The following is a 22,707-nucleotide window of genomic DNA, read 5'->3' as shown; positions in this document are numbered from 1 at the left end:
TAAGCAACCAATAAATAATCACAATCAGTTAGAATATGAAGTGTGCTCATGCCCATTACCAAAGCAGAATCACTGAAAAAGCATGTTGGACTTCAGAGATGTTTGTTTGGATTTTTCCCTCCTCTTTTTCTTTTTTTACTTATTTTTCCCCATTTGCAGTCACATTACCCAAGGGGAAGGTATATCTGGTCCTTGGAAAAGTAAGCAGAGCAGCTAGTGCTGTACACAGAAGTGACACCACCACATTGTGAGACTCAGGGTTTTCATAGTGTAATAATAATATATGTCCTTTAAGTGAAATACACTGTCAATTTTACATCAGAAATGTTCTGCATCATCACTATCAAATGAGTTAGTGTTAAACATCTTTTGAATTGAATAATTTGGTAGAATACAATGTGAGTAATGTAACACTATTGAGGATTTTACTGTTTAAAGAATACCACAAAGGCAACTAAACTAGACCTCTCATTTAGACTCAGTGTTGTACTGGATCCTCATCACTTACACTGAGAATATTTGCCTGTGCAAATGACATAGTCAAAGCCTGTTCCCTAGCTAAGTTACCCAAACAGGACTTCAGCACATAATAACTGGTTTACCCTTTTTGCCTAAAGAAGAATTCGATTTCATATTCTTACTTCCAGGACTGTTCATTTTTATAGATTGAAAGAAAAAAAACCCTCATTTGCAATGAAGTGAGTAGTAGGAGACAGTAAAAAGATATTTACAAGGAGATCAAGGACATTTCAGGAATATAAAGGGATTCAAACATACATTCATTTTTATCCTTACCTGGAATTCCTTGGTTTTAATTACTGTAGCCAAAGATGCTTTCCATGTTGCAGTTCCATTGGGAGTAAAGGGCTAAAAAAAAACCTGATCCCCTTAAAATTAAATAGTTTGGGGTTTTTAGATCACTAATAAATGGTTTATGGTTTCATGTTATAAAATACAACTTGGACATAGGACTGGAAGAGATACTAAACAAGTTTGCAGATGACACAAAACTGGGAGAAGCTGTTGACTCCCTCAAAGGCAGGGAGGCCCTGCAGAGAGACATTGACAAATTAGAGGACTGGGCAGTCACCAGCCATATGAAGTTCAACAAGGGGAAGTGCCAGATTCTGCACCTGGAATGGGGCAACTCTGGATGTTCGTACCATCGTGTCCTGGGGGGCATCAGGTAAAGCATCATCAGCTGGTTGAGGGAGGGGATTGTCCCACTCTGCTCTGCACTGGTGCAGCCTCACCTTGAATACTGTGGCCAGTTTTGGGCACCATAATATAAGAAAGATATTAAGCCATTAGAGAGCATCCAAAGGAGGGCAATGAAGATGGCAAAGGGCCTTGAGGGGAAGCTGTACGAGGAGCAGTTGAGGGTGTTTAGTCTGTTCATCCTGGAGAGGACTGAAGGGAGACCTCATTGCAGTCTCCAACTTCCTTGTGAGAGGAAGAGGAGGGGCAGGCACTGACCCCTTCTCTCTGGCGACCAGCGACAGGACCCGAGGGAATGGTCTGAAGATGTATCAGGGGAGGTTTAGGTTGGGTATTTGGAAAAGTTTCTTCATCCAGAGGGTGGTTGGGCACTGGAACAGGCTTCCCAGCAGGGAAGTGGTCACAGCACCAAGTGTGACAGAGTTCAAGAAGTGTTTGGACAATGCTTTCAAGCACATGGTGTGATTCTGGGGGCTGCCTTGTGCAAGGCCAGGAGTTGGACTTTGGTGATCCTCGTGGGTCCCTTCCAATGGGGCATATTTTATGAATCTGTGATTCTGTGAAATATATATCCAAGCCAGTTAAATTTTCTGAATTTTCCTTTTGGAGAATAGCTCCCCATATTTTATCGTATACAATTTTCCAATAAGAGTTTATTCTAAAAAAGGATTACTACTCTTGTTGTTCACTGTACATACACAGGAAATTGCAAGTTCATTTAATTAAAAATCATTAATACAATAAATTCTGCTGAACATTGGCTGAGTATTGAAGAATTGCCCCTTCGTGGACATTTTTTATGTGATTGACTAGGTACTGTGCAGCTTTTTAAAATGCTTCAAAAAGGGTTTCATTTGTGGCTCTCAGAAAGCTTTATAGCATAATAATCAAAGCTAAGAATATTCTAAAATGAGGTGAAGACAATAAAATATGCACATTTGATAGGCAGGTGCTACAATGCTCCGTTCCACTAATAACATTGATATTGGCAAGCTACTGGCACAGGTTAGACATCTGAAATACAATCTAAATCTCAGTTGCCACCTCTAGTAATAAATTGCAGTGTGTTCATTTTACCTTCCCAACAGTGACCACAGATATAATTACAAATCATCTATTACCAAAAAAAAAAAAAAAAAAAAGAAAAAAAGCACTGCACATCTCTTTATTAATGGAAATGTCCCTGTTCTTTCTGTTGGATTCAGAAAGCAGTATCTTTTGTTTTGTTTTTACATATTTGGGGGTTTTTGTGGGTTTTGTTGGTTTTTTGTTTATGTTGCTTTGGGGTTTTGTTTTGGTTTCGTTTTTTTTGCAGATTTGAAAAACAAAAAAAAAAAAAAAACCAAAACCAAAACCAAACCAAAAACACAAAAAAACAAACAAAGAAACAAACAAAAAAAAACCAAAACAAAACAAAACAAAAAAAAAACCACACAAAACAAAACCAAGCCAACTTTCCATGATTTTCCTGAATTTAATCTGATGAATGTGCCATGTAACAGTAATAGGTGTCATGGCACTCATCCCAGTCAACCCAATGACTTGAAGTATATAGCCAAAAATACATGTCTTAACCCCATTTTCAACTCTTCAAAGCTTAAAAAACTAAGAAACTTCTTCTTATCAACAATTCTGTCATCCTGTGAATGTTTGCTATCAGGTTTTTTTCTGCTCCTTTCACTTCTTATGACAAACTTTTAAAGAATTACTCATGTGTCTATTTCTGGTCTAAATTTCAGTTTGTTGACAAATTAATTTCCCAAATAACTGTCACATTCACCCCATCTAAGTCATCATAATGTCCCCTAACTTGACACGGTGTTAACCGGTCACTTTCAAATTTTCTACACCAATCTGAAACAATAATCACAGGAGAGAGCTCAGTTCACAAGTGTTAGCCCACTGTGTGTATCAGCAGGAGGCATTTTGGCTCACACGGCCACTTTCTGAGATGAGTTTTGAGTAAGCGAGATCTAATTGGCAGGGAAAAGAAAAAGGAAAACAAAATAACAAAAACAACGACAAGAAACAAGAAACGATAAGCAGAAAAGCTGAAAGGTTCAGGAAGGGCAGGTCCTGTCTGTACACACACATACGGTCCTCAGTGAATGGTTTTCTGCACAAGAACCAATTTTAGACAAGTCCTCAGGCTGTCGCACCCGCTCCTAAAGCCGTGCCTGGCTGTGCAACAGTGCTAGGTGTCTGTCACATGCTGTAACCAGTAGAGTGGAAAATGACATCTGCAGGCCTGTCAAGGCGGTCGTAGCTCGCTGCCACCCCAACTGCAACCAGGCTGGCACCACCTGCCCCCATGCTCCGGCCAGCTGCCAGCCCCGCCACAGCCACCCCTCGCCGCGCTGCCATACGCCACCCTGGCAAAGGGACGGGGCACCGAACCACCCTGGGATGGGAAACGTGTTTGGGCCACCTGACAGCAGGGTCAGCCCTGAGGTTGCTCTCTGCTGAGTGATGAGATCAGACAGGGCACTGTGGGCCCCCTGAGTGCCTCATCTGTGTCCTTCTAATTGAATGTGGCACTGACAAGGGACTTGAACTTGCGCCACAGTGTTTGGTGCAAGTGAAACAATCATTTTAAAATAATTGCTGTGGCAGAGGGCTCATGGCCACCAAGGGTGACCTGCCACGTGCTATCTGAGGAGGAGGTAGGAAAAGCTGCAGTTGGGTGTACACAGCCCCTTCATTCTCCACACCTCTCCCACCAGCTTCAACAAGAGCACAAACTCCTGTGCAGCTCTAGTTTGCTTTTCTCATTACATTGAATGATTTGTAGTGCTTTGTATGTAGTGGAAGGGATATCCTTTTTGTTCTTAAAGAGTTTTTGAAATGAAGCCAAAGTGATTCATAACTTGAGGAATTCAGTGCAAGTTTAGAAATCCAGGACCACATCCTCAGTGTTTTTCCACAGCACAATACTCACACCCAAACCACAACCCACAGAAAATTGTGAAGTGGCTAAAGGCAAGCATAGGTACAACATAAGCTTTTCTACCTTCTCGAGATTTCCACTGGGCTGACTGCCTTCTTTGCTTTTTCCTTCTGAACTTTGGAAAAGATTGGACCACTCAATATGTCCTTGCCAGTGCGACAGAAGAGTCAACAGCACATGTGTTCGAGGAGTTACTCCTTCACAATAAACAACTGTTAAAAGCTAGAAACAACCATGGCTAACAGCACAGAATGGACAATATTATCAGAAACTCAGAGATTAATGTTAGAGACTGGTAAGGAGAAATTAATGTCAGGGGGAAAGAGCCCCTCATGCAACTTTGAAAAGTTAAAATATATACGCAGGTATATATATCTATATAATCATACAGAATTTGACTGTGAGATGTGAGTCATCTAAGAGGTGATGGCACCCTCACTGGAGGAAGCTTACAAGGAGCCAAGAGAACATATCCCCAAGCAGCTGGGAGCTTGATGAGAAAGACTGGATACACTCTTACAGAAAAGGATCCATTTTGGCAGAGTACAAGACAGTAGACTCCCACACATTCTGCCTCCATCCTCTGTAAGGCAGGAGTCTGAAACTATGCTTTCAATTTCTTTTCCCTTGTCTTTAGCACTGATTTTTTTCTAAATAATACACATAATGCATGCACTTTTAAAGGAGGAAGCTGACCCTGTAAAAGATGTGTTTTCAAGCCCTAGGGCCAAATTCTCAAATTTTCTTCAGATGTTGCTTCAAAAAAGATACAGTGTTAATCAACACAGAAGTGTATCTGAAGATTTTTAATGAGTTTTTATCAATAATTTAAACTTCATTATTATTGCTGTTGTTTGGCTTTCCTTGTTTCAATTACTTCTCCTTGTAGTATGATGTTTTAAGAGACTCTAATGTTTGCCTAATGTCAAGGCTCAAAACAAAATAAAGACATCAATTAAAAATATTGGAACTACCAAAATTACACATTTTTATGTTGGAAAAGTACCCAAATACTAGAAGCTTTCCATATTACAACTTCTAATACATTTCCTGGTGCTCCAGAACATCTGATTTGGTTGGGATTATTAAAATTACTTTAGTTCAACAAGCTCTCAATACAGAAAAGTATATGTTCATTTCCCTAACCTGGAACAGAGCCAAGTATCCTCACCAGAAACAACAGACAACACTCACACAATAACTGATAGAGCAGGGCTCTTTTTTAAGTAAGTTATGTTCATCTTACAGACACCAAACTTGATCCCGGTCCAACATAACAAACAATGAAGGACAAGATTTTGAATCAACAGGAGTACATATTTTGGTGAACAGGATATGAGTTGCAGAACTTTACAGCGCAGAGCATATAATAAAGTGATTATATTCACACACAGTACACCACAGACATAGCTTTTTGCTGAAGATGTAAGTTTACACTGTGAAAGCAGAAGACAACAAAATTGCTTTTCTTTGTTCTTGTGTAGTTTCTGACCAAGTGATATCCATCAGGAATGATGTATGCCCACAAAAAGCAGACCAGAAGAAAATCTGTTCTGAATTCAAGTTCAACTCATCAGATGGATTTGGGGTCTTATCTGTGAGCAGACTGAAAAGTCTACAAAAGAGAAACAAGGTGGAAGTTGCTTGTGGTTTTTTGTATGGGAGTGAAAAAAAAATGTGGAAAAAGCTCTGAAAAATTTTCTCACTGAACCTTCCTACAAGATTAGGCTTGAGGTGGGCGACTCAGCCCCAGAGGCTTCTTCATGCAGGTTTGAATAATAGCTGAGGCTGATGCTCTACACCTCAGGTCCCCTCTCTATGGACTAAAGACCATCAGAACCCAGAAGTGGTTATACAGGGGGTTGTTTTGTTTCCTTAAGACTGTGATTTCACAAGGAGATTTTAGCTCATGCCTTGGCATTAATGTTTTGTGCACCGTTTTGCACCATCACCCATTACACTGAAGGTTTAACAGGAAATTTCTCAAAAAGGAATCCTATGGCAGCCCTTTTCTACCTCCTCTTCAGTGGTAGCACTGCACTTATTCTCCACTTTTACTGAGCTCCTCATCAGAGGACCTTGTACTGATCATAGAAGATACTGCACTGTTGCATTCTAAAAAAAAAAAAAAAAAAAAAAAAAAGAAAAAAGAGTCATTACCTTGCCTTCCTTTTCCTAGGCTTTTTTCATTGGCCTCTGGTCAGACTGTCATGACACATTCCAATTAAATTTATATATTATCACAGGTATCCTTTCACTAGTGCCAATGCTCCCACTGGACATAAGATTTTTCTGATAGCGCTTTGATGTCCACTATTCAGCACTTTAATTTCCTGACAAATTCATCATGTGTAATTTATCATCAAGGGTGTTCAATCTTACAATAATAAAGGGCAGAGCTTGATGTTTTCCTGACCATTTAATGTATAGACTGATTTTTATTTAAATTTGTATTAAAACTGCAGTTTCCTCTAACATATTCCTTTCCTGAAATGCACACATCTTGGCATTTGATGGTATTCCGATGTTATTGGTCTATTTAACTAAACAAATCTAAGAAAATATTTCATTATTGTTTCAGTGCCAAAAATCTAACTTGTATCTAATACCCAAGGACTGCATCAAGAAATTCAAAGAAAATGCCCATTTTAAAAAGCTTGTAGCCCATAAGAGGTATGTAAGTGTCATATGAGTAACTTTTCCCCCATTTTACAGAGTGATAACAGAAGCAGGTAGAGATTAATAAAGGAGAAAAAAAAATAGATTAAAGCCATTTATAAAGTTCCACTGGAAGTTCGCAGGAGAGCCAAAAACTTGGAATACTAAAGTACAGTTCTGTAGTTTCACCACAAAGCTCATTTGTCCTTTCATAAATGTCAAATAGTGTTAGAAAAAGCAGGTGACTTTTATAGCACTTCTATTTCTTCCTGACAATCATCTACAGCCAAAATCCTAAATTCTATTCCAGAGAATATTTTAGACAATTTAAAGAATTTCCATTCTCCAGAACTTTTTCAGAACCGTTACCTGAACCTTAAAATATATTTTCTTGAGTTCTATCAGCAGCAATTCTTCTTCTCTTTTAACTGAGAATGATGCTTAGCACGTGGGATAATGCACATTTTGAAACTAGACAGAGGTAAAAGACAAAAATGAATACAAAAGGATGACTGTGCACTGCTGGGATGGTGATTCACAAAGGAAAATGAGAGTTGGTAACTGCAGTTCTGGGTATTGTTCATCTCTCAGCATGTTTAAGTTTAATTTAAAGACTCTTTCACATGAAATTTCCAAACTTACACAAACTACCTGTGGTCCAAGAGAATCTTCCCTTACAGCTTCTGAGTAGCAAGCTTCATGTAAAACAAAATGGCAATATGCCCAAGATCAGCTCCAAAAAAACCTGGGTTTTCCTTGTCTACACAGAAATATACTGACACATGCCCACACATATCTTTATATTAACAGGAAGAAACATCTGCATAATAACTATGTTCCAAGGAATGAATCTAAAGAGGTCAGCACATTATATTGATGCATTTTATTCACAATTAAAGATTTTACAGCCCGATTTGAGAAAAATTTGCTCCACAGCACTCAGTTTTCCTCTGTTTAAGAAACTATTTTAAACTTTAGTGTCCAAAACTGCATGCAACTGCTACTAAATTTTGTTTGAAATGAGAGGGTAAAGAATACATAAACCCTTAACTGAAATTCTTAGTATTCACTTCTCTATTCCTCAGTTATCCTGATCTCAGCCTAGAGATACATGAGGGCTCTCCATGCCTAGCAAAGCTCCACAGAAATATGTTTTCTCTCTTTTATGGAAATAATCTTGCAAACAAGGTAAAAAACAGTTCTAAGTATTTTTACTGATTTTCCATTATAATTTTATGATGCTTATAAATTTATAATTCCATAAACAAGCTTGTTAGGGTTGAAAGCCCGTAGGAGATTCTTTTTATGAACAATAATTTTTTTCTAAGCCTTGACTGGAATGATTATGAAAGATCCCAAGACATTTAATTTCTACATAGTAGCAGCTGAGGCTATCTGCAAATCCTTGTTTTGGACAGCATTGTAATGATAAAAAGCATTACTTTTGGGGGCACCTATCACTGGGTGCTGACACAAAAATTCCCACTGATGAATCCATGGATTTCCTTTTCCCAGCTCAGTCAGTTCAAGGCCTGATTCTTCTTTCCCATACTTCAGCTGTGCACCTTATTTATACCAGGATACGGAATTCAGAGTTACACAGTCTGCATATAATGGTGGTTACATTTAACAATTTATGTATCAGCCTGGATATTGGAGTCCCTATTTGGATATATGTTGTCAAATCAACGGGGTCAGCTCAAAAGCACAGCCTGGGCCACTGTGTGCTTTACCTGAAGTTTACCTATGACTGTACCTGCAAATAGCCTTGTGTTGCTCATAGGTACAAGCAGAGGAAATTCTGAGGCTCTGCTCCCTGGCACAGAAACATTGACTGATTCATTGCACCCACCCCTGCCCATGTCAACTGCAAGTAGCCCGAAGCCCACTTGCCCTCACGCTCCTGTTATCCTGTCAGCCGCAAGACAAGCAACCTGCTTCCAGACCTTCCCAAGTCACAGGCGTCACTCTCTAGGACAGAAAACAATACAAGCCAAAAAACAGGGCAAATACCTCTGGGTCATGGCAAGTGCAGCCAACTCACAGAAACAGCATTTTAAAGGAGCAGAGGTGCAGGTACCCACCGCCCGACCACAATTCGCTTTCTCATAGCAAAAAGCAAAAGCCAAAAGGTACCTGATGAGACATGTGGGAGTGACACGGTCAGAGACAAGGGGATTAACAAAGGGAATAAGTGTAAATAAATGAAATGCAAGCCACAGAGAAGGCTCTTTTACACTGAGAAGTGTGTCAACAAGAAGAGCGATTTCCGGACCTCCCAGAAGCTGCTGCAGACAAAAGTCAAAGTGCGGGTGGCTGTAATCCAAGTTGGGAAGTGTTTTTCAAAAGAGGAAAACCGCTAGTGGTCAAGAGATCTCAGACCTGTGGCAGAACCAAAACTGATGATGAAGTGGAGGAAATTGAAGAAAAATAGCAGCATCAGTGTTTTTAAAAAAACATAGAAACAAAGACTTTTTGAAAGGTAATTTGGGAACTACCATTTCTTTACCTTCCCCGAAGCTCCTACTGAGCCAGTTTGATGTTTTATGTTTTATTTACAAGTACACCTTTACAGTATTCAGATTTTCTTATCCTCGTTTCGTTTCTAACACTCCACTCATGTCTTCTACTATAATTTGTTCTTTGCAGTCAGCCATGAGAGAAATAAATGCAAACCAAAGCCGAATAACAACATACCTTTCGTAATTCATTACCTTCATTCAATTTGTTCTATTCCTGTTCCTTTGTCTCTCCTTTGTTCCCCATACAGATTAACATATCCTTCCCTCCCTCTCTATTTTTTTTCTTTATTAGCTACTACTTTAATTCTAATGCCTTTTTGCCTTTTTCCTTGCCTTTTCAGTAGCCAGAGCCTGTCTCCTGATTTTTGGTCACTCTACCCCTCTTTCTCTTTGCAGTTTGCAATACACACACACACATACACACACTACCCTCTCTCATTCCCATATATTGCTGTCTCTCCACCAGCATACAGCCACCCTCTCCATTCTCACTGCCTCATCTCCATTCAACTCCCCTTCTCGTGTGAATCCAGGCACCCTTCCATTGAAGAGCCAGGTCCTCTGCTTTGGCCTGAGCATCTTCCCTGATTGTCCTGAAGTTACATTGAAAAAAAAGACAAGTTGAAAGAGGAAGGAGTAGCTGGAAACTCGCTAGCCTCCTGAGTGTATCTTGATCCTGTCTCTTGCCCTTTCAAGTATGGAATAAACAGAATGAACAGCCAATAACTACAGAAGGAGTTTATATTTTCAGAAGGCAAGAACACCTAAATAGTAAATACGACTTTAGCTCAGAGGAAAAAGTTTTTTAGGTTTTATTGAGAAGGGGAGAAGAACCATTATCAATCTAGATAAGTTGTGATGTGTTCAGGACAATTCCTTTAGGTATCCAAAAATTTTCCTTTTTGTTAATGTACACTGTAGGGACTAGGTTATACGTCAGGTGTACTGAAGACAACTACACATGCATTGAGATATAATCTCTTCAACATGCAGGCTGACAACAGTTGAAACCTAATATTCACAAATTGACTTGTGAAACATGGGAAAAGAAAAGAGACAACTAAAGAAACAGCATAATTTTCTCTTGACAACATCCCAACAGATTTCTTCAGTTATGGACAGAGTACTTTATAGAAAAAAATATGTAGTAATTAGCATTTCACTTTTCTTCAGCATTGTCAGGAATTTAAACATACCCAAGATCAAAATAATAACGAGAAACAGCTAATTCCTCTATTACAGGTAATTTTCCAGAGGCTCACAGGAGTAATTTATTACCTATTGTGAAAAATATATGGTGGTGGTGACAGCTAGTTGCTTTCCCACCTTCTTCTTCATCTACACACAATTTTCCTTCTACTTTCAGTTTGGTGTTGCACATAATTCATGTGGCATTCACATCACTCATGTAAGACAAAATAGTGTAATAAGCCCAGCTATCTTGACCTCCTGTGAGATTTCCCCAGTACTGCCCCCAGTTCCCTCAAAACTGGCAGACAACCTCCCTCCCTTCTCAGTGTGCCAGACCTTGCATCAGTGCATAATTTGTGGCAGGAATTACAGTCAGGGAAAAGATTTCATATTAATGAAGATGGCTTGAACCGATTTTGTCCTCCTTCCCAATGTAAGATTTTAGCCCCTTTGAACTTCCGGCTGCTAAAATGCCATGCTATTAATTTCTTCTTTCACAACTTTGGAAGACAAAATATGTAGTAGGACAGAAAAGAAATATGAGGCCATAATCATGATGTCCTTACTCTACTATTACACATAGGTATATTTTCTTCTGCCCTGGTCGTTCTTAAAACCACTTGCATTAGGCAAAATCTACTTGTGGGAGTTAGAAAGCAAGCACCATTCTGCTTGCAGAAAGTTTTACTAAAATTCAGCCAGAGTACCAGGTGGGAGGTATGGAGAGGAAGATGGGGAGATTACTTAGGAATTAATTTATTTTTCTTGGAGAGTACTTTTATTTTTAACATCTAGAAATCTTACTTTTCATCCTCTTTTTATCTTTGTAGTATTTCTTTTGGTTATAATATATTGGTTTTGTTTAATTAAATGACACATTGCATTGAATTCCTGATTATCACAGACTCCTTTTACAGGGCCATGCTACCTCTTAGATCATCTGTGAACACACTCTATGAATCATATCGCATAGCACCACCGAGTAATCACAAACAATGAGATTCCCAAACAAATGTGATTGACTTGGGCCACTGGAAGTTCAGCGTATGCCCAAATCTCCTGCAACATTCTGAAAATTTCTGCAAACCATTCTAAAGCCCAGCTATAACTTAAATATGTAAACTGCCACATATATTTTAGATACATATAATTAGATGCTCCTGTATACATAGGTGGGTAGTGAATCAATTCTGCTTAGGAATAATAAGCAAAGACAAAGTAATGGAGCAGAATGTCTTATAGCTCCACCGGGAGCTGCCCAGGAACAAGATGCACTTAATACTGGCACTAGACAGAGACAAAATAAAATTTTTCTATTTAGCACCAGTATCCTTCACCTGGATAAGAAGGTAAAAAAGTGCAAATAAAAAAAGACATCAGAATAACAAATAACTGCAGACAGCCACTCCGGACCTATTCTGAAACAACAGAATACACTTTAAAAAGCAGTAAAACCAATAAAAATCCAGTCATCTTGAAAAGGGAGAGTCTTCGATGCAATAAAGGCAGTCAATAAAGAAGCTCTCTCATTTAAACATCAAATGCACATTGTTTTGCAACACCTGTTATTCAGCCATAATAGCTTTCTTAACCTGTCAAAGTGTTTAAGCTGAGGAAAAGAAATGGGCCTCCAGCTGTGCACTTCGGTGGAGAAAGCCTGCGCGAAGCGATATTAGTTTAATGAAATGTGTACAGATTGTAATTGTGGTAATAAGAGGGCAATTCCCAGAGGGGCAGTAGGAAGGCGGAGAGTGCAGTCGAGCAGAAAACAGAAGCTGGAGACTGGAGAGAGAGACTGATATCCTGTGTATGGACCCTTGCTGTCCAACCTCCTTGCCTACTGCATAGCGCTACCAGATCTGCTCCCCGGCAAGCCTCAGGACTGCCCCGTGTCCCACCCTTGCCCATCTTCCTGGTATATTTCCCAGAGAAGAGACCAAAGACAAGCCACGTCTCAACAGTGGAGCCTGGCAGTATCTGTAATACAGGCTCATGGATATGTTGGGATACAGAAAATCGGGACAAAATAAAAAAATCAGCACTTGAATACTCTGGTATGTTTTCCAATGCTCCACCCAGTAAGCCCTGAGACTCTGCAGTGCCTAGGAAGCTACAAAGCATGTTTTCCCAGGAAAACAAATTGTCAAAGTCCTGGAAAAATGAGAAACAACACTTAGAGAGGAGATGAGGAAAGAGCAACATCAAAAAACATATAGACCTTTCCCTTCATTTTCTTAAAAGATGGACAAACACCCTTGCTTCAGTTTGCTTGCCCATGCAAGTACAGCAAACCCATTCATATCAGGTAGATTCCTACAGGAAAACTCTCAATGCCAAAGTGCATCCCAGGGTTAGTCTAAGAGAAAATGTCAAAATCAGCAACACTCATCACAGCAAGTACTGTTTAGAAGAGCTCCTGAGCTATGAAATCTTTATCAGCTGAGCCTATTGTAATAATTTGACAGTGTAATTCAGTAAATCCATCCTCACGACAGTTAAACCAGCCTAGTGGGTATCAGAGATCCACCAGCTTCTGTGAGTCTTTTCGTAAGGAAACACCTCTCTCTGACTCTCTGTCCTATGAATAGTTCAGTAGCCAGTAAGAGCTAAGGCAGAAGCAAAGACTGACTTTCTTTTGCAAAAATGGGGAGGTATTTGGAAAATATGGGCCAAAAAAAAAAGACAGCTTGACTCCTTCCAGAATACAAACAAAAACTAGTGAGGGCTGAAGAAAGATGGGACAGGAGAGGTGAAGCAGCAGAGTTGGAGACAGAAAAAGTTAGCAATGATATCAAGGAAGAATATAATGGTCATAAGAGAGGAAGAACCTATTTCAAGAAGGTTAAACAAAAAGGTATGAGAGTAGAGTAAAAAAAATTAAGACATTTTAGATTGAAAAAACATGGCCCAGAAAAGCATCAAAACAAAGAAAGAGGTAGAAAATGAGAAGTATTTTCCTTCATAGGCATAAATGAAGGAGCTGAAAAGAAAGGAAAAAATAGATGTCAGGTTAAAGGAAAATCCAAGTTAAAAGCTGTGTTTGAAGTTGAGGGTGGTAAGAATTTTCAGCCAGGGTCAAGATTCAGGAATAGATAACTAATGATTCATCCAGTTTCTCCTAGGAGTAACAAGTATTATGCTGCCTTCCTATTCTCAAAATTGTCTTATTTGCCAATCATATACCAGGAAAAAAAAATTCACAGCTTTATTACATGATTTGCAGAATAATGTTTTTTTCAACATAGGCAACTCACCAATGAACACTGTATTGCTGTCAATCAGCTGAAAAACATAGTTTGGAAAGCAACCACTCATCTGAAAAGGTGAAACTCATTTAAGTGGTGAAACCCATCTTGCCTAGCCTTGCTCAGAGCCCTACTGACACCCTTTTATAGAAAATGTATCTGTGATATGCAGTAGCGAGAGCACTTCCTACAGCTGCTGCAGGGGAGCACAAAGAGATATTGCAGACAGCGAGGGAATCTCAGCTATTTGTTTTAGCTATAACTGGAAAGTTAACAAGGGCTATCACTGTTTCAGACCTTCACTTTTCCAGCTCTGCAACACATACTTCTGCTCCGTTAATACAGGAAGGAGCCGGAACTGCCTGTTGTTATTTAATGACATTAGCGAGCTGCGGACCTCTGACAGTGCCCGAGGGAAGCTTGTGAGCTTTTTAATTCATCTCCCTGATTGTAAGGAATAGCTCACAACATGATGGCTGTAATTAGTTAGGACAATGCTGAGGGCATGGTGACAAGGTTCATCAGACTCAGGGCAACTACAGTTGCCCACAGATTAATGCCACCAGTACAGATGTCATAAAGTTCCTTTCCACATGCCTTCGAAACTTGTTCAGCTACAACAGTTCTTGATCCAGGCTAACAGAGGTGACCCAGCTAGCAAAATATGCTGTGTGAAAGGGACTGGAGAGCAAGGAAGGGATGTAAGGCAGAGTTCAGGTCTCAATCCCATGTCCCTTTTAATGATGGTTGAGAAAATTGCTCAGACTTCTCCAGCTGAGGCCTCAGTTGTGATGTGACACTATCACCTCTCATCAGTCACATCTCCTTCTGAGCCAGGATGTCACCGAAGACAACATGACTGATGCAACCTGACACATCATGTCACCATGCCAGGTCTGCCAGCTGGGAAATTGGGAGGAGGGAGAAATAAATAAATAAATAAAAAACCACAAAGCAAAAGAAAACAGGTTCATCTGAGTTGCTATGTTGAGGGGGGGGTGTCTTATTTTCAAGAAAGGTCATGTTGTCCACAAAAACCAAAAACCCAAAGACATGTAAAAGAAAAAAAAAACAACACCCAAACAACAGACTGGGGACAAATCAGTGACTAAATTGTCTACTGAAGGTCTACTAAAAGTTTAGACAGACCTTCTATACTTAATGAAGGGGCACAGCAAGGCCAGCAGGTCTCTTTCTCTCTTTTACTGTACTGAAAACTGTGCAAGCAAACCAAGCCTTTCCTCAAAGGGAAGATTCATGTTCCTAAGGACTGGTCCAAGACATTTCTATCAGATGTGTTCTCATTTTCCAAAGCAGGAAAGCAGAGAAAGAGACAGTTGCTTACCTTTCCCTTAAAAACAATAAAATAATTTTAGTTCACAACAATGCATAACTACGAAAATAAGTATACACATAAATTTCTGCAATACATACATTAATACTGGCAGGGAGAGCAGAGACAATTTGGGATACAGCACTGTTGGAGACACCCTCATTGCTTCTTCACTCCAAACTAGTGAAGAAGCTATTCAAAGCAAGATGATCTACCTTGTAAAAAGTGCCCTCCTATCTTCATACACTGTGACTACAGATCTCAGGAGTCACGGGAGCTTCAGTCAATGGTATCTCAGCCAATGCCACTTCTGCCATAGTGCATGATTTAACAAATCCGAGATGGCTGTGTAAACAATTTAGCAAAGAAAAGGCACAAACACATTGAGCTAGCAGTGCCAAATCAATTTAGAACAACTTACTGCTTTTATTTTCCTATTATTATTTCCATCTATCCCATAATACAAATAGCAACAGCCGGACGCATATAAAATGTTGCAGCCCCCCGCAAACACACAAAAGAGAAATCAAATAGCGGAACATTCATGTCAGCTAAGCTATATTTTACATGTTGACCCAGATTTTACTAAATTTAGTTCCTGTTTTTGAACAAGAAGCTTTTTGACACAGAAAATGCTGTCACTGGGATGCCAGAGTAATTGTCTGCAGACACAATGTGGTACATATATTTGCAATTTAACAAGAATCATGCTTGCCAATAACCACAAATAGAAAAAGTTTTAGTTACATTAAGATCAGCCTGAAGTTCTGGCACATTACATGTTGTAGTATTTGCTGCTATTTTCATAGCTAAATGCAAATTTGAATTTGCAAGAAATACTGTGTGTGTCATACCTATTCTTCAAATTCCTAACATATCAAGTACCAGTCTCAAGAATGGGGGTTTCCTGATCTTCTAATGCCCTAATTACCAACATTAATTTTTTTCATTAAAAAAAATAGGCAAAAGTTAATCATTAGCATCAGCACGTCTCTTCTCTTATCCTCCCTAGATAGTGTTGAAACATGCAGTCAGCTTGAATTGCCCTGACCAGGCAGTCTTGTACTGGCAGGCAGACATTGCTATCTAGTCCTTCTCACTTATCAATTGGCTTTGGGCAGTTTAGCTGCTGATGCCAATCACTGAGTGAGAGGTTTTATAGTGACATCTGCCTGTCAGTGAGCCTGACTGCTTGTGACTACCTTACAGGGCAATTTTTCTTCTCCTTAAATGTCAGTTTGTTTAACCACAGTCCAGTCACAGCTGCCAACTACATGCCATGAGAGCATTTCTAGTAGAAAATAAGGAAAAAGAAAATCTATTAAACATGAAAACATTTAATTCTGGCTTAGCCTCAGGCTGCAGTATCCTCAGGGACTGGTCAAGCTCATTGCTGATATCAAGAAATTCTTTTTATTGCCTTGTTGCTCTTTTGCTTTAATTGATTTTTTTGTTAATATCACACTGACCATGATTTGCAGATGACTCACAGCCAGCCAGGGTGGGCTAGAGAGCCCACTATTTCAGTTATGGTGCAGTGCCCTTCTCTTCACTCACAGATTCCTGTTCAGGAATTGTTCACCGGCTTACTTTAAAAACAAGGTTTTGATTCAATTTCATGGAAGTTACGCAGCTCTCTTCTAGGTAGACCAAAAGCCTATTTTATTTGCTTTACTTCCTACCACAGGTGAAGTACTTAAAAGCTTAATTATCTGAACAGCACTGATGATTTCAGTATTACCTGCACACTACTTTAAAATTAAATTTATATTTATACTTAATCGTTTGACTTCTTACCTTTGTGTTAGGGATGAAATGTTAGCTCCCAAAAGGTACTACATTATTAGTAGAATTATTGAAGGGAAAAAAACTCTCAGGACCCTGGGGAGATGTGCACTGCCACTGTTAATGACAGCATCATGTGTTGTGACACAGAGGAAAAATCACTTATATGCACTGTTGCACTCCTCTCTTATACAGGTGAGGGAGGGATCACATGTGGTCACAGCTTTAACTCAAAAGCTGAGCAACAGGATAAAGATACAAATATCGATCAGGATTTTTTTAAAAAAGTACAAATACAAATTTGCACATTCAAACTCAGCCTGTAGCTGCGATATTTTAAAATAATCCAACAAATCATATTTACAAGCTAATGGTAACCAAAATTTGCCATTTGGAGAGAAAACAAAAAGTCATAATAGAATGTATTAAAAATAATAGTAAATACAGAGAAAACAGTTAAAATGCAGAGACAAAAGGAGAAATTTTCCTTGTGTCTATAAAGTTCAAATATACTTCCCCTGGTCCATCGTGAGACACATGAAACATACCAAAAATACATGACAGAGATTAAGTCTCTAAGCAGTTTGTTAAAAGAAGCTGAAATTCAGGTCAGGTCCCAATGTCCAGATATCAAGTCCATCAACCCTATCATCTTACTCCTTTATCTTTATCACCGCCTTTGAAGGAGACCGGAGTTAGCAGCCTATATATGAAATGCTGCCTCTACACAGTCACACAGATTTGTGCTTCAGATTCATTTTCTCCTCTTTCTTTTCTGTTTATGCTTCCCTTATTTTTAATTTCCTCCTTTGTAAAAACCTATACTTTATCTCAAGCTTCTAGCCAGTCAGCTGATTTTTCTATCTTTCTGTGTATTTAGAACTAGACTGAAATGAAAATTAATAATCCCTTTGGAAAATGTACATGCACCTGTATGTACTACTGAGGCCAGCAGATCCTATTAAGAGAATGGTTTACTAATATTATGCAATTACAAAACTATTCCCCTCAAGTAGCACTACTTGTTTTTAGCCCAACTCTTTAGAAGGCTCAATCTGCGCAAGCCAAAATCCTGAACTAGTACCTAGGGCAAAACAATAAGTGAAGCCCTAAAGGGAGGGATGATTGCCAGCAGACCTGCCTCTTTACTTTCTCTCTCTCATTACTCTACCTTCTCTTCTTTCAATCCACTATTTTAGTCAATTCCTAGATTTACTTCACTTTTTCCTTCTGGCACTTGGCTGTCTTAGGCTTCCTTTCCTCATGTTCCACTTTTTTTTTTTATATATTTTCTCCCTTATTCCAACAAATGCTCCATAGCAGACAGATTCATTCATCTCTAACACCTTATCTGGTGGAGCATATGTTTCTTGTCTTTGAGGTCAGATTAACTATTCCTTATAAATGTTACAAAGAAAAAATATGTGTTGGCAGCAAGTTCTGCTACTCTTAGCCATCATTTTTGTCCACTGCATTAAGCTCATTTAGCATGCTTAAACATGCCTTTTGTCAACAGCAACAAAAGGAAAAAGCAGCCGAACTCTAGTTAATAAATCATTTTCTGGAAGTAGAAACTGCTTGAGAAATATGATGCCAAGAAGTTAATGCATGTTACTCTTACAAGAGAGGAAAAATGAGGAGAAATGTTTAACCATCTTTTGTGATTATAAAAGGTTCTTTCTATATATATGTCTGTGTGTATACTCATTGAACTATTTAAAAAAAAAGGGTTTATACTGAAGCGCAGTACATCATTTTAGACATGGATTCACCCTTCTCTAGTTGGTCTTATTTCCTAATTAGATAACCAATTCATTATTACCTAAATTTGAAATAAGTCTATCCCATTAGGCCAACTTCTAGAAGTTTTACTATATATGCATATATATCTCTGTATACCTTAAAACAATAAGCAAAACACTATACAGTATGAATCATATAACGGGAATCATATAACAGGGAATCACAGCAACCCTGATATTAGCTCAGCTGGTTAGAGCCTGGTGCTAATAACACCAAGGTTGTGAATTAGGTCTCTGTATGGGCCATTCACTTAAGAGTTGGACTCAGCGATCCTTGTGGGTCCCTTCCAAACCAGAATGTTTTGTGATTCTGAAAGCATTTCCCACTAGCTCATAGCTTTCCCCGTCCACAGGGAAGATCCAACAACCATAATAACCAAGAAGCAGCTAAAAAGAGTTAAAGATGTCTGAGAATTTACTATTTTAAAATCAGACAAATCATTATTTAAATGGATGGGATGGACCAAATTTAAGTGAAAAGCAAATGAAAACAATAAAATCTGATTAAGCACCATATTACGGTCTGCCATTAATCTGCACAGGTTATCTAAAAAGATCTGGAAGAACAGACAGGGAGGATGAGACAGTGTTTCTTTCTTTGTCTTTTCTATCTACTCTATCCTTGTTTCCAGTGGTCAGTTTAAGCAATAATATACAAAATTTAGATTTCATAGCAGGACTACTGTGCTACACCCTGTGCAGGCAAATATTGTAGGAATAGACTAGCACCTCAGCAAGTCTGACCAGACAGACATTACAAACTCTTGTAAGCTAGGACCATAGAAGGGTCCTTAAACATAAGCAGCAAACAGAATTTTTAATCAATTTATCTGTCTTATCTACCACCTCCTGCCAAAAATACTGCCCAGCTGTCCTGTCTTTTGAGATGGCTCCTGGTTTCTTTCTATCCTCAGAGTGCATCTCACTCACTGAGGAAAAGTAAGGGGGTTGTTCCTGAACATACAAGTCTCTGTTCCATTCTTCAAAACCAGCACCTCATCCCCTTGCTGAAGAGAAGGAAATAACTCTTGCCTGTTTGTTATTGTATTGCATACATGTACCAAGCAAAAGACACAAGGAAATTAGCCTAGAAGTCCAAGATACCATTAATTTAGTGCCAATTGTATATCTGCTGGGGACTGGTATCAAGAAGTGGGGAATATTGATAAAGAGAAGAAATACCCAGAGTTGTTCTGGCTGTGCTGCATTTCTAGCACAGGAAGCTTTGCTGGTTCCCAGGAAACTTTGAAAGACTAGAATGTTCACACCCAAGGCTGTAACAGCGTCATCTAAACACCATTTTTATGTTACCATATCCCCTACCGGGGAATTTTTTTTCTATTTATTTTGTTCTAGTGCTAACCCTTCTTTCCTTCTGATATTACAATCATCCAAAAGCAATTAGAAGGGAAATTGGAACTACATGTATATTCACCATTTGAATTCTGCAAAAACAGGAAAGTAGGGACCATCATGAAGTTTTTGTAAGTATTGAATTAAATATATATTAAAAAGTTACTAGTTTATGAAGTCACATGGGGAAGTCTATATAAGAAGTTGTTCTAGAAAATTGGGGGAAAAAAGTCATCAATGGAAAACAAGAATTTGGCTTTTTGCATGTGCAAAGTAATTTGTTTTCATTGTGTTTCCCCACACACACAATGGATGGTCTCTTCAGAGTTTGACACAAAGTTAATGAAAAAAAAAGTAACCATTGATTAAAAAAAAAAGTTTACACAGTAAATTTCAAGCAGGAGGCTCTTTCATTAACCATGTCTCCTGTAATACCTCCAGTGATCTTACCTGTTTTTGCCAAGGAAGAAGAGCAGAGAGCACTATTTCCTACAGTTTAACAGGTCCTTTCAAAAATACAACACAGCTGCAACCAGGAGCGTCTTGCAGCTTCCAAGCAAAGCCATTATTTGCTGCCTGTCTTCTGTACCTCAAGGAATATCAATTCACTCCCAGGAAAGAAAAACACAAACAAACCCCTAGTATTTCCACAGATGGATTGGAAAGTTCTGCCACCAAGGAATTTTGGTTTATAGTGGGGATTTCCCCTGGCAATGCAAAGAAGATAAGTTTGCATATACTAAAAATGAGAAAAATGAGCTGGAAAAGACAGCTTGGTCCGGATCACAAGTGCTTACAGTATTCAGAATGACTATGAAATGAAAAGTGGTATAAAAGTAGTCTCAGAATATTTGAACACTTCTCCCAGCTCTGAGACCATTCAGCATCAGGTAGGTCAAGTGACGAATTTGAGAAGTGCTAGGTTTGCAGAGGAAGACCTAGTACAGAGGTGTAAAAGTGCCCACATAAAGCTCCTCTGTTTTCCCTCTTCTATAGCCAGAAGTTGAAGATGGGGCTTCTGCTCCCAAAATAAAGTTCAAAAGAATTTTGAGTCTCTGAAACACTAACTGAGAATAGCATATCATGCCAGACACCATGAGTTTGCATAGAAACCCACAAACTCATTATTAGGCTTGCACAAGATAGCAAAGTTTAGTCTTTCTAACTTTTCCCCCCACAGGATCTGAATGCCTGCTTACACTTCTATGAAATTTGGGCTTAATTTTCTGTACCGACCCAGGTTTAAGCCAAAGGACAAGCAGCTATTCCATCCAGCACAATCTGCTTTGAGCAAGAATAGATAATTAACACTTTGCTGTTCTCACCTCCAAACACTGCTTTTTGTGCCCACTCTTACTAGAATCACTCAAACCAGAAAGCTGCCTGCCTAGAATAAAGGTAACTTATTGAGATTGCAGGCTTTTGTTTTTTCCCACCCTTCCTCTGCAGAGAGAGGTTTAGGCAGACAGCACCACATTTATTGGTAGTTTTCTTGCAGTAGTTGTCTCTAGTATAGAGCACTAACACGGCACATTCTCCTCAGGTTTCCCCATACCTCTGAGTGGATGAATGCTAGGGTGAAACCATCCCAAGCCTTCACATCTGCCACCTGCAGCAGTTTTGACTGCAGGAAGCAGAAGGCAAACCCAGCTCCACGTCACAACATTGACAGAAGGAGAAAGCAACAGACACAGTCATGACAGACTGGTGTATTTGCAAGTGAGTTTGCATTTAAGGAACAGTTGTACATTTGGGGAGACCTGTGGCACTTAATTAAAGCCTGATCCCCACACACGCTGTCAGCAGGAGGGAAAGAGTAGGGAATGACAAATGCCCCCTCCCTTCATGCTGTCCCACTTCCAGAAAGCATGGGCAAAGGCCAAAGTAAGGAGGACTGCTTTTCCCTCGAGCCGCAGTCAAGTGGTCAATGCAAGCTTATCACTGTCATGTCACTACCCCTGGGATTCAGAGACTCTTGATGGAGGTCTGAGGGGCATCCATAGAAAACTTATGTAAAGACTGATAGACTTCAATGCTTGTCTCTTCTGCCCAGGCAGATTTTGGCTTCTCATAGAGTGCACCCGGGAAACACATCACCAACCCACGAGCAGAAGCACAGGAAAAGCTAACATCCAGTCACCTCATAGTGGGAGTTTGCAGTAGTATTCTCCCAAAATACTCTCTCATATGGCAGGTAACTTCTACTGGAAAGACATGCACTTTCAGGTGATGTCAATTTGTAAGCATTCTTACCGACCGCAAATGAAAGAAGCACTGAGGATTTTTGTGCCTTTTATTGTTTGCTCTCTGTGAAATAATTTTAAGTTTAATCTCTCTTTCAAATCAGCTCGTGTTGTCCCTCATCCCACTGTGCTAATCATAGATTCATAGGATGGTTTTGGTTGGAAGGAAATTTAAAGATCATCTAGTTCCAACCCCCCTGCCATGGACAGGGACACTTTTCACTAGACCAGGTTGCTCAGAGCTTCATCCAACCTGGTCTTAAGCACTTAGAGGAAAGGAACATCCACAACCTCCCTGGGCAACTTTTTCCAGTGCCTCATCACTCTCACAGTCAGGAATTTTTCCCTAATATCTAATCTAAAGCTACTCTCAGTTTGAAGCCATTTTCCCTTGTTCTGCCACTACATGC

The sequence above is a fragment of the Pipra filicauda genome, unplaced genomic scaffold (genome assembly GCF_003945595.2).
Source record: "Pipra filicauda isolate LSUMZ 115617 unplaced genomic scaffold, ASM394559v2 scaffold340_size778089_pilon, whole genome shotgun sequence".
NCBI lineage: Eukaryota > Metazoa > Chordata > Aves > Passeriformes > Pipridae > Pipra > Pipra filicauda.
This window is presented reverse-complemented; position numbering follows the sequence as displayed.